The sequence below is a fragment of the Nansenia antarctica genome (genome assembly GCF_963989245.1).
Source record: "Nansenia antarctica genome assembly, chromosome: 14".
Classification (NCBI taxonomy): domain Eukaryota; kingdom Metazoa; phylum Chordata; class Actinopteri; order Argentiniformes; family Microstomatidae; genus Nansenia; species Nansenia antarctica.
In genome coordinates this window covers 21,660,472-21,675,760 of record NC_137684.1, presented here as the reverse complement: position 1 = coordinate 21,675,760, position 15,289 = coordinate 21,660,472, and the positions used below count along the sequence as shown (strand labels likewise).

Here is a 15,289-nt window from a genome sequence, read left to right as displayed (position 1 = left end):
TTGAATTGAGTTAATCTAAGAGCAAGCATAAAAGTTCATGTGACTTCTGAATTAATATCATTGTTTTTATAGAGTCTCTGAATTGCATAGCAATCAATTACACACTGTGTAGATTAGGAGGTCTCTACCAACTCAGCAAATTTCATAATTTTCTCTTGATCCTGAAAAACTCCCTAGTCCCTTTAGGTGACAAGCATACCCATAACATAATTTAGCTATCACTATTCTTCACAGTCGGATGGTGCAGAAGCTGTATTGCAATTGCTGGATTTGCATGAAACTTAATGCCTTATAGTAAAACCATATACACACATTTCCAGCCACTTTATTTCCTGTATCACTTGAATGCATTTTTGCAAACACAATTATAGTTGTGAAATAGTTTTTCATTAAGGGATAGCGTGACTGGGATGATATTGTCCCATCGTCTGTGCTTCTCAGCCTCTCAGCCATTCAAACGTTGTAGATTTGTCAGTCTCCCCAGGCCTCAGGGTGGCATTCCTGGGCAGTTTTGTTCCTCTCCATTTGCTCAGTTTGTAATGACAACCTGATCCACACAGTGTGTAATTTATCTTATGCAAATCAGAGACCCTATAAAAACAAAGACATTCGTTCTGAAATCACATTAACTGCTATTCTTGGACTCAACTCAACTTATTGAGTGACTTGTTGAAGACGGTTTTGTATTTGAGCTAAGTTTAGGAGTGTCATAGCAAAGGGGGTGAATACTCAATGACTCAAGAGATTTCAGCTTTTAATTTTTTATTACTTAGAAAACATTTCTATAAAAAATATGTTCACTTTAACATTATAGGGTATTTTGTGTAGTGTAGTACGGAGCCCTGAAGTGGCCACAGAGAACAAAAAGAAAGAAAGCGAGGCCACAATTTACTACAAATGCTTGGTGCACACACAAAACATTGCGTGCGTTCGATGTAGTAAATCGTGGTGTCATTTTGGTTAACTCATTCCAACAAATGAAAAAAAGAAAGAAATGTCCCTTTAAAAGCAACAACCCATTAGTAAGAGAGGCCATGCCATTGATTCCAGCCTGCTTGAGACATGTCTGCCTTTATTTAGTGGTAGATGGATGGAGACTCTTTCATTAAGCTTTACTTTAGTTTGGTCCAGAGCCCTGGAGTGGCCACAGAGAGAAAAAAAAGAAAAGAAAACGAGGCCACATAGTACATTACTACATCAAGTGCACAAAATGTTATGCGTGTGCACGATTTACTACATCGAGCGCACGAAATGTAGTAAATCGTGCGCACCAAATGTAGTAAACAGTGCGCACGAAATGTAGTCAATTGGGCGCATGATGTGCCCAAATCTTTTGTTTCTTTCTCTGTGGCCACTTCAGGGCTCCGTAGATCAGTGGAAAAAAAACGTTATTTAAATCTATAATTAATAATTAAATAATACAATTAAAATCAGGTTGTACCACAACAAAATGTGGAAAAAGTCCAGGGGGGTGAATATTTACTGACACACACACACACACACACACACACACACACACACACACACACACACACACACGCACACGCATACTAGACAACACAATGTGTATTGTCACACATTTAAAAAAATAATTTGATGATTGTGCTAGTGTTCTAAACCATCTTAGCACAGGTTGCCCTCATTAACAGTACTAAAATACTTTTAGTATTTTTTTAGATCACTAAATACTTTTAAACTTTTAAATACTAATTTGTGAGTTGGATTCACTGTCATCTGCCGTCGACTACTAGGTTAGTGATACATGGCTTGTAAACAAACCTATGTCTTTGGACGTGTCAAAAGTCAAAAGCAAGGACTGTGTGATCATCTAATTATGTGTAGTTATGTGTTTTGAGCATGTTGATGTGCTAAACATGCAGTTAGATGTTCATAGCATAGCGATGTTCTTTCTTGGCTGCTACCTAGCTATCAACGCACGTTGTGTTTTGATTCAGAGCAATTTTCTCCGGTACTTAGTTTGAGGTGTACCAACATTCAAATAAGCATCTTCAACTATTTTCAGATTGTATGACACATCATTTGAAAGCTTACAATCTGCACTTTCATAATCTGCAAAACAAATGAAAAATGACCTTTTACTATTTGGGGACTTTTTCACCAGACCCTGTCACTATGCCTTTAAATGAAAAGCGACACATCTCATGTGGAATCAATAACTACAACTTTCCGACGTTGCTCCCTGGCCTACTTTCTCTGCCCCATCATGCCGTTCATCTCTAAAACCATGTTTCATATACATAATGGCAGAGGCTAATGTTCTCACGCACTGATGAGCCACACAACACATTTCCCACAATCTCCGTGAGCCAAACAACTTGCGAAAGATACAGGGAGCCATGACACGTTCAAAGAAAGCAAAGTAAAGACGACACTGCAATGTCAAAACCTTACAGAGATCCTTTTAAAAGTCTGCGGGCCTAGTTACAACCACTCTTGAGATTTGTTTTGCAACCCCACAGCTCCACGATGGCGAGACACAATCAAACGAATAGAGTGTACCGGCATCAACACAGAAACAGGTTATGAACGCATTAAAGCAGTTCACTCAGGAGTTGAGAATTAGCTAAATTCTTTGTCTACCTCACAGTTGGCCCTAAGGATGTTGCTTTCCATCATCATTCAAGTGTTCAGTCAGAAGACATTAGATGAGCAGATGAAACGGTGTCTGTATATCAGACAGTACAGAATTGGCCCATTAGTTGGATTAATGCACCTGTCTTCAGTGAGGCAGTCAACCTGTCTACGCTCAATGTAAATCTAAAATATATCTGATCTCACTGTGCTTCCAAAGCCTCTGTACTACCTCATGGCAGGCTGTCTGTCCCAGGTAGAGCCAAAACTTCATAGTCAATTTATAGTACTAATTATAGTACAATTATAGTACAATTTATAGTAACATTTTATGCATTCAACAGTTCCCCCCCCCCCTGTGTCGATGGGGTCATATTTCAACATCAACACATAATGAGGCAGCGTACGCGATTTCCTCCAAATAATTAATAGCGCTGAGCACAAACCTGAAAATTACCATAATTACTTTAATAGAGGCCGCACGGTCATGAATAACCCTCTGTCAACGTGTCATGTCTGCATAAAGACAGATAAGGGTGCAAATGACTGAGATTCTGTGTCATAACAAAACGGGGTCCCTGCAGTCTCCTGTTCCTAAATGTCCTCTGTGACACTCCTGCATGAAGGGGCCAGTGGTTTTGCAGGTGGCGGGAATATGACGGATCGGGACCTTAATGTCTTAATGACCTGAGAACGCCATTACCTCCCCAAAGTAAGACGAATGCAGGTTTGAGGGGACATCAGCATTGCTCGGTGGCTGTGACAGCCGCGTGTCTCTCAATGGAGAGGCACAGTAATGTGAATGTATCGCTACACGGGATGTTGATTATTTCATAAATGAAGTTGTCTAATGCCCATGGCCGGCTGCTTGAATCATTAGCCGCAGGTTTCCATCATGTTGGTCCAACAGCCGCGCGCAGACCCTTTCCCTGAGCCAAGGGGAAAAGATGTAAAATGGACATTTCAATATCACGCTTGATGTGAATTCATGTACAACCGTTTTCTTTCAAGATAAGTGATTCCATGCACATGTCGTTAGTTTGATAGCTAATTTCCCTATGTAATCACTGCTTGTGCACATGTCAATTATAGATACGGACCCCTGAGAGCCTGGTACAGGGTACACAGGAACACATTAAACATTAAATTGCTACTGTACTCACTGTCATCAGTGAGTGCTTGCATGTGTTATATAAAGCCTATAAAACTGTAGCATGGTGAAAAAACCTAATGCTGGCTAATGTAAGGATCACAGAGTAAACGGGTGGGTATTCCTACTGAACTTACTAACAAAAGCATACAAAAAGACATCGCAACACAAATCATGAAATAATGCAAAACAAATAATCACAAATAGTCATAGATTTGTTCAAAAGACAGGCTTTCCTACAAGAGATCCAAATTACATGATAACACTGGAGAGACTAGCGAGAGCACGACAAACAAATTGAAGTAATGTCCTGCTTTTTCCCCCCCTGTTGTCTCTGACTACCTGATATCTGCCTCCCTGACTTGCAGGAGACATGAAGATGGATGGCCAGATCTTTATCCAACCAACGGTGGAGGACGAGGAGTGTCTAAATGACTGAGTATCAGCCCCGGAGCTCCACCCACCTGAAACCACTGTGCTTCCACTAGGATTGGTTAAGCATGAGATAAGCATGTACAGCAGCATTGCAGCATTAGTGTGACATAGGCCTACATTGAAGACTATAGTACATACTTAAAGAATAGCATTGGTCAGCGCTGTATTCAAATCTGGGCCTCATGGTAGGTATACTTCTGGCATGGATAATAGAGAGATCAAATATGTACGAGCCACAGTATCAACCTGCGTTGTGGAGTTCAGGAGCAACTCAGAATGATCTTAAAGTGTAGGCAGAGTTCCATCAGGGGGTGCTCTGACGCAAATGACCCCTACCTCTGTCAAAACAAACAAAACCAACTAAAGAGGAGCCCTCTGCAAAATAAGAAACAAAAGCTTTAATTCGACATCTATTTAAATCAATTCCCAGTCTAGAAAAGCAATCTTGTTCCTTGATTGTCTTCCAGAATCCCTCTGACTGCCATCTGGTGAGTGGGAAGTAAAAAAAAAATAGCTGAATGACTTTACAGACACGTAATTTGTTTATTTCTTTACTCATAAAAAGCGCAGGCCAATTTCTTTCTTTGTTCCTGAACGAAACAAGCAAATTGAACACAGAAAACTATACCCCTGAATTGAGCTTAGCTTTTTAAGGATCAGGATCTCTACACATTGCTAAAAAACTAGTTTGACCCTTAACATCTGTTGACACACACATATTGACACATACGCATGAGCACACTCACACACAAACGTGCACACGCACGCAGACACACACACACACACACACACACACACACACACACACACTACACACACACACACACACACACACACACACACACACACGCACGCACGCACGCACACACACACACACACACACACACACACACACACACACACACACACACACACACACACACACACACACCTGTGCGGCGATGTTGAGGGTCTGAAAAGGGCAATGCACTTTCTTAAGTGAGCCCCTCCTCAGTGACAACATTGTCAAACTTGTGATGTAATCATCACCCTATAAGGATGTCTCCAAAATAAGCCCCTGGTTCCTCCTGTCCCAGGGACTGATACATGCGTTCAGCTGGTTGCCGACAGCTTAGCGGCGATGACAATGAGAACTCAAGGAGGTTTGTGGGAGATCTCTCAGCTGGGAGGGGGCTGTCAACAGTGTTTAAATCAAATCATCGCCCTTCTCCCCTGAGATGATGCTACTTTCCCCTAGCGTCAGCTGGGGTTAAACATAACTTTGGACTACTTCTCGAAACTGAAATGTCGGGGCATGGTTGAGTTGAGTTGAGTTGTTTTACACCAGCTCCCTTGCACTCACAGGAGTTAGGTGTTGTAATGCACCTGTATTCTATTGCTAATTCCATAAAAAAATATTATAATAATAAAAGAAGAAGATCTGAGAATGAAAGAGATAATATATATATATACTTTTCAGTAGTTTGTAAAAGGATTACTATAGAAATGAATAACCCAATTACAGCAGTGACCATTGTTTTCAGCTCTGGGATGGTATTACCGGTAACTTACTTTCAAATACATTCACACAACAAGCTGAATACTGTTTATCTTTGACTTTATTCAATGACTCACTGTGTCATGTGTCTGTATTTGCATCCAGAGAGAATCCTGTAGGAGAGTGAGTATCTGTGATGAAGATAATAGCCTCTAGCTATACCAAGCTATCTGCATCTGTATGATGGAGATACTATTGGTACACACAGCATATTCAAGCTAACTCTTATGCAACTCTGATCTGCGGGTGCTTTGATGTTTAAATGAACAGCCATGGAATCAAGCTAATTTGACGAATACATTGTGTTAATCACTCTGATTTGTCAACTGATTCATAATGAGCTCAGCCACTCTCCCTATTCCTGGCAATACTATCAGTTCTCGTTGTTTCATGTAGCTAATGACTGAACTGAGTTTGATCTAATATGACTCCAAATTAATTTGATTCACTCTTATTTTTTTCCATAAGATTTCATTTTTGATTGCAGAGTAGCTCTCATATCCTGTTCAACAGTCGCCTCTCATCTTCAACAAGGGAATACTTCCTGAAGCACCGCCCTTTTGAATCTACATGAGCCTCTGCAATGAAATTACGCCAGAGAGACGCCATTAAAGACGCCAACACAAGACGCCAACACAAGGCATCCCATTTGAACTTTTAGGAAAACCCTCATAGAGACACTTGCAACCAGTTCATCTTAACACAACAAGGTTGGCAGATATAAAATAAAAAAAATACATGCACAATTACAATTACTGTACAATCTTACATCCCTGTCATTTCACTGTCACCAGAACTAAGAAAAACCTTTTGGACCTTGACTAACCTTTGCATTGCACATTGAGCTCAACATCATCAATAGCACTTCAGGTGGTAATTCACTTTCTCACTTTCACAGTTCAGCAACTGCTGCAGCAGCTAACACACAGCCTTACAAAGAGGATGAGTGCCAGATGCCAATCCCAAGGTGATAATGGCAGAGCGGGGCATAAATTAAACAAAGGAGAGGTGACACAGGAGCAAGGACACTGACAAAGGCTGCACGTTCAGATTGTACAGAAAGGTGTCATCTCATCAGAACCTCTCACCTCATCATTCTGTAACACACATTTCAGGTCAGAGGTGTGGACACTTCTATAGTGTAGGCTTGCATGTTTTTCATGGACTCTCAATGTACTGTACTTGTTGAAGTCATCCTGGCTGTACTGTAAGAAGTAGGCTAGTGAAATCATTTCAATCCACAGTATTATTCTGCAGAAAATCTACAAATCAATGAATTCATCATTATTTTTGATTCCACACAACATTACCGTTCATTACAAAAGCATTTACCTTTTCTATAATTAAATCTCTAATAAAGCTAGCTAGCTAGCTAACAAGCTAACACACAACACACACACACACACACACACACACACACACACTAATGGTTTATGAAACACACTATAGAGTATGTTGCATGTTTAGTAGGTCTGCAACAAATGTATTTATTCATTATGTTTTATCTTTGGCAACCTATTTCTTCCTCCCACAATCTATTAGTTTCATAGAAGTCTAAGTATAGGGGTGGCATAGTTGTGGTGAGCGCACAGTTTCAGTGGTTTGATAGCTGATGCTAACAAAGGCGCTGTCTACCTTACTCACAACACAACAAATAACTGTTTGGCTATCCTAAGTAAAGAACATCAAATCCTACTAAACAACACATGTAACTCACTAAAACTTACCCAAGAACACAGCAGAAGGTCTGTCTGCAGACGACTGTGCCTCAGATTCGGAGTTCCCATTATCTACTGTATATAGTCTAATATGAAGGAGTTCATTAATTGCCCACTGTCGATATTTCTACCGGCTTCTGAAATTCTGTTGATAGCATTAGCGAGAGCTTCAGCATCCATCTTGTGAACTTGTCAACAAACTGGTCCACACGCACATGGCTACTTAAATACAGCTGGGGTGGGTGTGGCTACACACACTGCCACACTAATACCCCTCACCTGACTTTGCTAACTAACTGTAGGTATTTAATGAATGTAAAACTATTGGTTATGATATCGAGTGGGTTCTTCATCGCTTCAATTGTCATCCTATGCCAAAAAACTGAAAACTATTTTTTTCACAAGACTTGTTTGGCTCGATTGCAAGGTTTCACAATTCCCGACATGAGGACCTTTTAATGAAATGGTGTCACATAGGTGAGTGGTCTACCCCCCTGTCTGTAGGTCTACCCCCTATCTGTCAATCTACAACCTGTCTGTAGGTCTACCCCGTGTCTGTTCAATCTCACCCCATTTATGGTTATGAGGGCATATCTGTATCATTTATTATGATTATGATGATTATGATTATTATTATTATCATAGCCAGAGTTTTCTCTGCCTTTAGACAAACAACTGAATTCTAAAGCCATCCTTTTTTTATCCTTGCCAACAGATAGATAATGGTGACTGAACATTTAATCATCCAACCAAAGCTTAGCTGGTTGAAACATAAGCTGGTGGCCAAAGTATGTATTCATCTGCCCACAAAACATGAGTCATATGTTATGACTGGTGTTACAGGCTCAAAATATATCAAATTCTTCAAAGTCAGACCTTTACTAGCAGCATGATTAATTCACTCTGAGCCTCCTTGTTGATAGCTTGGAGCACAGTGTGAAGGGTAGAAATATAACATTAGGAATATCCCTATCAAATGAAAACAACAACAACTTACTAGTTTATCTATAACTGACTGTACAAGACACAGAAGCAGGATCAGAGCAAGATCGAAACACATAACTCCATATCACTCCAGTCTTCCAAAACCGCCTCTGGCTCCCAGCACACCCCTACGCATAGTCTCCGGTCAGCTGATGTCAAACTCCTTGTCCCCATCACCAGGACAACACACCAGACCAGAGCTGGGGATAGGGGGCTTTCTCCGCTGCAGACCCCACTCTTTGGAATAATTTCCCAAACCACATCAAAAGAATCCAGCGCGCTCTCCTTCTTCAAACAATCCCTCAGAACCCATCTTTTTAAACTAGCTTTTAATCTTTAACTGTTATTATTGTTGTTTTTACTGACTTTTTGGTTTTACTTTTTATTCTATCTGTTTATCTATTTATTCTTGTTCTCTCCATGGAATTGGAGATGGTAGTGTCTTTTATATACACTGCTCAAAGACATTAAGGAAACATTTAAATCACACATCGCGGACCATTACTGACCCACCGGCAAACCGGTCATGCTGGATGATGTTGCAGGCAGCATAACATTCGCCACAGCGTCTCCACTCTTTCACGTCTGTCACGTGTGTGAACCTGCTCTCATCTGTGAAAAGAACGGGGCGGCAATGGCGAACCTGCCAATTCTGGTGTTCTCTGGCAAATGCCAATCGAGCTGCACGGTGCTGGACTGTGAGCACTCAAGTCCCACTAGAGGACGTCGTAATGGGCTGCAGGTACCGCCTCATGCTACCAGTAGTGACAAGGGCACTATCAAAATGCTAAACTAGAGGAAAAATCAGTCAGGAAGGATAACGAGAGAGAAATGGTCTGTGGCCACCACCTGCAAAACCATTTCCTTTTTGGGGGTTGTCTTGCTGTTGCCTCTCCTGCCCACCTATTGTTTCTTTCATTTGCCCCAAAGCAGGTGAAATTGATTAACCATCGTTTACGCTTCTTAACTGGACAGATCGATATCCCAGAAGTTTAATTGACTTGGTGTTATACTGTGATAATTAAATGTTCCCGTAATATTTTTGAGGAGTGTATTATTATTATTGTTGTTGTTATTATTATTATTATTATTATTATTATTATTATTATTATTATAACATATACTATACTAACACTATAACTATGGCTAAAACATTCATGCACTGATATATGCTAACAGATTTGTGTTGATAGTTTTCATGGACAAGTAACCTACATTATTTGGGGATCTGGTAAATCAAAGTATGAGCCAAACCAAAAACAGAGCACAACATAATATACCACTTAGTGGTTCCATTTGGGGTCACAGAGTACCACACCACCAAGCTGAGAAGTAGAGGTGCAGAAAGTAACCTCCTCCCAAAAACCAGTGACACAAGGTCACAGGCATTAGAGGCCCTCACTCAGCACGATCTCAAACCACCCTACACCTTCAACATCAACCAGGTGCTCCAAGTACCGTTATATCCCTGGTTCTAATCTGGGAGCCGAGCGTCCGGAGCTCTATCTGGGCTCTCTGTGGGACTGATGGGATTAGAGTGAGTGGGCTGATGGGGCTTGGCTGTGATGGTGTTCCTGAGGTACATCACTATGGAGGGGGAGTCCCAGGGGCGGTGGGATTATCATGCTAGATGTTTCACTAGTGATGTGGGAGAGAGGGGAGAAGGCAGCGGAGGCACAAAAACAATAAGGCAATGTGTCTGATATGAGACAGATACACACAGTTAATCCTCACAGTGTTATGTTTTAAAAGGTCTTTTCTTTCATAAACATGACTGCTTAGTGGCGAGGTAAGAACGTTGAGCATAGGCACATACAGTGCTAATGCCTACACTCTTTGATAAAAGGCTCTACCAAAAACAAAAAAAACGGGAGAATCCTTTGAAGAACCATTTTGGGTTCCAAGTAAAACCCTTTCCACACAGGGATGTAAAACTGTATATCATCAAAAGGGTTTTCCTCAGGCACAGCTGAAGAAACCTTTTGCAGACTTTTCTTCTAAGAGTGAAGGGTAAGCAGAATGTGTTGGCATAGGCTGCGTTTACACTGCCAGGTACAAGTGACACAATTCAGATTTTTTACATGTAACATGTACGCGTAACCAGTAAAAAAGCACATTGAATCTGATATTTTCAGATCCGATTCAGGCCTCAATCATATTTGAAAATAAATCTGATACGAATCGAATAACTGTCATTTCAACTGTGATCTAACCGGACAGATATTCCTGGTAATCCCGATTTGCACGTAATTGAAAATGCAACAGTCTTCACATTTGGATGAGATTTGACGTTAGTTTCACTCAACAGCTGTCTTAAAATGTGGCCAATATTTTGCAGACCTCTGAACATAGTTCAGAAAGCAATGGCTTTATATTATAATATATATAAAAGGGATTATAATTTCTGTCTCGTTTGCGTCCATTGCAAGTGCCGGTGTAGGTACCAAATGTGTTCATTGGCTGTGATAACACATTATGATAAGCTGCCTAGCCGTAAACGGAAGCCATCTGGGTTCCAAGAGTGGCATAGTTTGCTATTTTGATTAATTCGGATATAGGCAAAAAATTGGAACTAGGCATTACAACCTGCAGTGTAAATGCAGCCTAGTGATTTAAATTCTCCAAAATGGGTAAAACCTCATCCAAAGCACAGTTGCCAGCCTCATCTCAGGATTTTATGAGGGCGGTTAGGGTGAAAGGTTGCTGATGTAAAGAGCAACGTTACAAAGACATTTGATGGCTATGCACTGGAGCTTACCGCAAACAATGTGAAAGAAAGACCGCCTTCTGTACTGCAGTGTCAATGCAGCATTGCTTCCACCATTTAATTAATCACACTCTCTGAGAGAATCACAGAAACTACTGTACAAAGACCATTAGGATTTTCCTATTTAGCTATGCATAGACATAGATAAACTGTATAGGATAATCCCTCCCATGTAGCCCCAGCGAAGGCACCTCATCTCTCTCTCCCCAGCTCACATATCAAACATGTATTATCTCAGCCCTCAAAATCCCAGCTTAACCCTGGCCCTGAGAAACCAGGCGGCTAGTTATCGCTACGGTTCTAGTATGCACTCCCTTTCTCATTTGGGAGATCTTCTTAAGAGTCAGGGATGATAAAAACAAAAAAAGCTTTCCCCTATACCACTCCACTGTTCTTCAGCTCTTTCACTCTTTTACCGACTTTCACTCCCGCTCTCTGGACCTCCCTTTCCCTTATTAGTTGGAGATGAAAAGAATCACACCTTCTCTTCCTCTCTCTCACTCCCTCCCTTTCTCTCCCGCACTCTCTTCACCGCGCAGTGCCGGCGCACACCTGCTTCCCATTTCCCTTTCTTCTCTCTTCTTTCTCATCTCTCAGTTTTATACTGCTGACACATGAAGAAACAATTGCTGTGTTATGTAAAAGAGCAGTTCCATTTCTCTCCCATCATCACCAACCCAGGCACGTCCCCTTCATTCCCCCATCATCATTACGAATGATTCCTTGTGGCACTTTCATTTAATTGAGATTTAATAGCTGTTTTACTAAAAGGTTAAACATCCACAAGCCCCTATAAAAGATCATGCTCTCATAAAAATGGGAATAACCATGTATGAGTGTGTGTGTGTGTGTGGGGGGGGGGTACGTGCATGCGTGCGTGCATGTGTGCGTGCATGCATGGGTGTGTATGTGTGCGCAGCACATTTGTATGTGTATGTAGACGTGTGTACAGTATGTGTGTGTCTGTGTGTGTGTGTGTGCGTGTGCGTGTGTGTGTGTGTGTGTGGGCGACCCCCCACTATTTACAGACGTACAGCATTATTTTCCTGAGGTTTCCTCCAGTCAGTGAGGGGGAGGCTGTGAGATCCAGTTCTTTGATCAGTCGAGGCTTAATTAAACAGGTAAACTGACTCCACGGTTTCTCAAAGGTTGTGTCTAGTTTCTCTTCCTTCCATATTGCGTTTCATTCATTTCTCTTTACATTTGCATTACTCTTTGAAAACCGCAGGCTAAAAACACGTTCTTACAACGTTATTGTAGCAGTTAGATAATACAATTACATTGCTTCATGGCTGAATGGGGAGGGCAGAGGAACATGAAAGGGGAACCCGTAGAGGGAGGGGTGGTGGAGGCAGGGCTATGGCTTATGGAGAGAATGTGAAGATAAAATGAAATCATCAGACACTCAAGCGATTATGCTAATGCATCCATTCTGTATTCATCACAGGTTAATCGCCATGCGGATGAGAGGGGTGTTAGGTGCGAGGAGGCAGGCAGTGCCACCTCGAAATGTACATTAGATGAAAAAAACATACATTTTCAAGTAATAAGCAAGAATAGGTCTGCCTAAATTGTGAAAGTTAGAAAGAAAGAAAACGTACAGCGATCCATTCATATTGAAAGTCCCCCTAGACCTCGATGAAAAATGAATTGGGACACCCCTACCCTAAACGTGAACGCGCAAAACGAAGCCGTAGGGGTGAAAACAGAGCCGTAGGGGTGAAAACAGAGCCGTAGGGGAGAATTGGGATCGGGCCTTAGACTCACTGATTTTCACCTTTCTTTCTGAATTGTGGGTGCATGTAGAACCACAGCAACTAATGTCTGACACTGTAAGTCCATTTTGGGGTTTATATTATTGTTAGGGAGGATGTTATTGTTTGGATCAGTCAACTGAATCTCTCCACTGTGGCCAGGTGTGACAGATTTCCGACAGAATCCCGACCTGCAACTTTAACTTCCATTAACCATGTCAATGATTACAGTAGTCATGGTCAGCTGTCGACAGTGTGATGTGTGGAGAGAACGGGGGACATCCAGAAGAGATTTATTCGCTTTTAGAATGCTTTAGAATGTGGTGACAGCTGACATGGCACGGTTTGATTTGAACCAGTAACCTGTATCAAAGACCTGACAGGGCTGACTGCATCGCCTTTGAACAGGCTGCTATGTGAAAGTGGTCGCTCTGAGTGCTATGTTTATTCACAGTTGTAGAGACACAGGTTGAATCTCGTGTTGAGTCAAGGGGCAAGGTGCAGTAAAAGCATGAATCCCCCCGTTCAATCCCCCCCTCACCGACAGTAAGGTTTTGTTCTCAATATCTGCCTCCTAAAACCTCAGAGGCGGGAAATGCCACTATGAGCGAGCGCTGGCTTTTGGGATTCGTCTTGACCACAGCAGACCTGTGACCTCACTGAGGCAGACACAAGGGTCGGAGGTGAAGTTCCGAGGGGTCCACCCACAGCGACGACGATGCGATAGGGATTAACCTGGAGGTCGGGCGGACGCAGGGTAAACCTGTGACCAACCGTGACCTTTGGTACGGGGCCAGGGGACGGAGGAGCGAGGAAGTAAAAAGGTCCTGTGGATTAGTACCCCGGTGGCGGGAGGGGGGGGAGAGGTGGTCCAGTAGCCTCATCACTCTGACAGAAGATTACCAGCACCGGAGCACCGGACGGTGAAAGATTAACTTTGATGTATGATTTCACACAGAGCAGCCACTGGATATCAGCTCTACCCCCTCAGGATGCCCACGGCCCTCCTTATCTCTCAGGCACCTTACAAGCAGGGCAGAGGGAGCACAGAGATAGGGCCTTTCCATGGAACACGTGGATAACTGTCATCAGTAAACACACACAAGATGAGCGGAGGTGCAGGTGAAAACGGTTCCGGATGATTCTCTAGCTCCGTCTGATGAAATAGTCTGCCGTATCAAATACCCCCCGGGAACATCTCTGAGGCAAACTCCGAGAGTAAAATACTGCGCTTTAAAAAAACAACAACCCACAGGAACAGCTGCCAGCTCAAAAGCACACCTCGACTCTCACAGGAGAGAGGTGAAAGGGGCTGAGAAGAGAACATGGGGAGGAATGTGTTGCGCGTGTTGCTAGCCTAAGCTATATGCAGTGTGGACTTCAGCCAACCAGCCAGGGGACACCGACAAGCGACGCCAGATACCAGCGTGAGTACCAGGAACCAACTGGGAACCTATGGGAAGTGCTGGGGATCAGTCCCGACGGGGCCAGCAGAGCAGCAACTCCGCTAACAGCTGTCGACTGGAACCCTGAGGCAGAGTGGAGCGCAGCGCAGTACCGCACAGTAAAGTGCGGCACGCCACAGCCGCCATCCCCCCCACCTGCTCTACCACACCACTGCAGCGTGTGCATGGGGGACATCGTTACTGCTACTGTTTCCACACTCCCCTTTTATAGGAAGTCTCTTGTCAAATAATTAATTGGAGAGAAAGAGGAAAAGAAAAACATTGAAAATAATAACTGAAGGGCATTGTACACATAACAACATAACATCAGAAAAGGTCATTTCGGGAATGGAGTTTTGTGTTGTACACACAATCCTAACAGTCGTTAACAATGTTGTTCTGTTGTAATGGCTTGTTGTTGCGGTAAAAGCCGGCTGGGTACGGAAACTGACCCCAGGGGTACTGGTGATGAGGAGAGTGCTTACTTGATAAGCACACGGCACATTATTTATTAGTCAAGCAAGTTTGTCATTGTGGAGGACAGACCCGCAGATGAATAATGATGTCACAGTCATCCTGTTAACCTAGAGGAGCTCCGTAGTCGCGGTTCAGGTTTGTCATAGTGGGTGTGTTGCTGATGTACTGTTTAACACAATAATGACTGAACAAAGGTTATTCATTTTAATCACACTGCAGCAATCACCCTCCCTCCCACCCACCACCCCACGGGGGTTACTATTTTTAAGCAGGTTTTTTAAAATCCCTTTTCTCTTTTTTGTCGTCCCGGGCTGACGGGGAGGCAATTGCTGTATGGGACGTGTGCCCTTGGAGGATCAGACAACAGAGAGGGATGTTTATAACTAGAGAGGGAGCTTTATCAATATTCAGGGGCTTTCAAAAGACTATG

General features: G+C 42.6%; 1 protein-coding gene across 1 annotated transcript in view; it reads right to left on the bottom strand.

Annotated features, from left to right (window-relative positions):
• Positions 1 to 15,289, bottom strand: part of LOC308170556 (A-type voltage-gated potassium channel KCND2-like) — a gene marked incomplete at both ends in the record, with an annotated part of 32,093 nt that overhangs the window by 3,648 nt on the left and 13,156 nt on the right. The gene's annotated exons all lie outside the window — the stretch shown is intronic.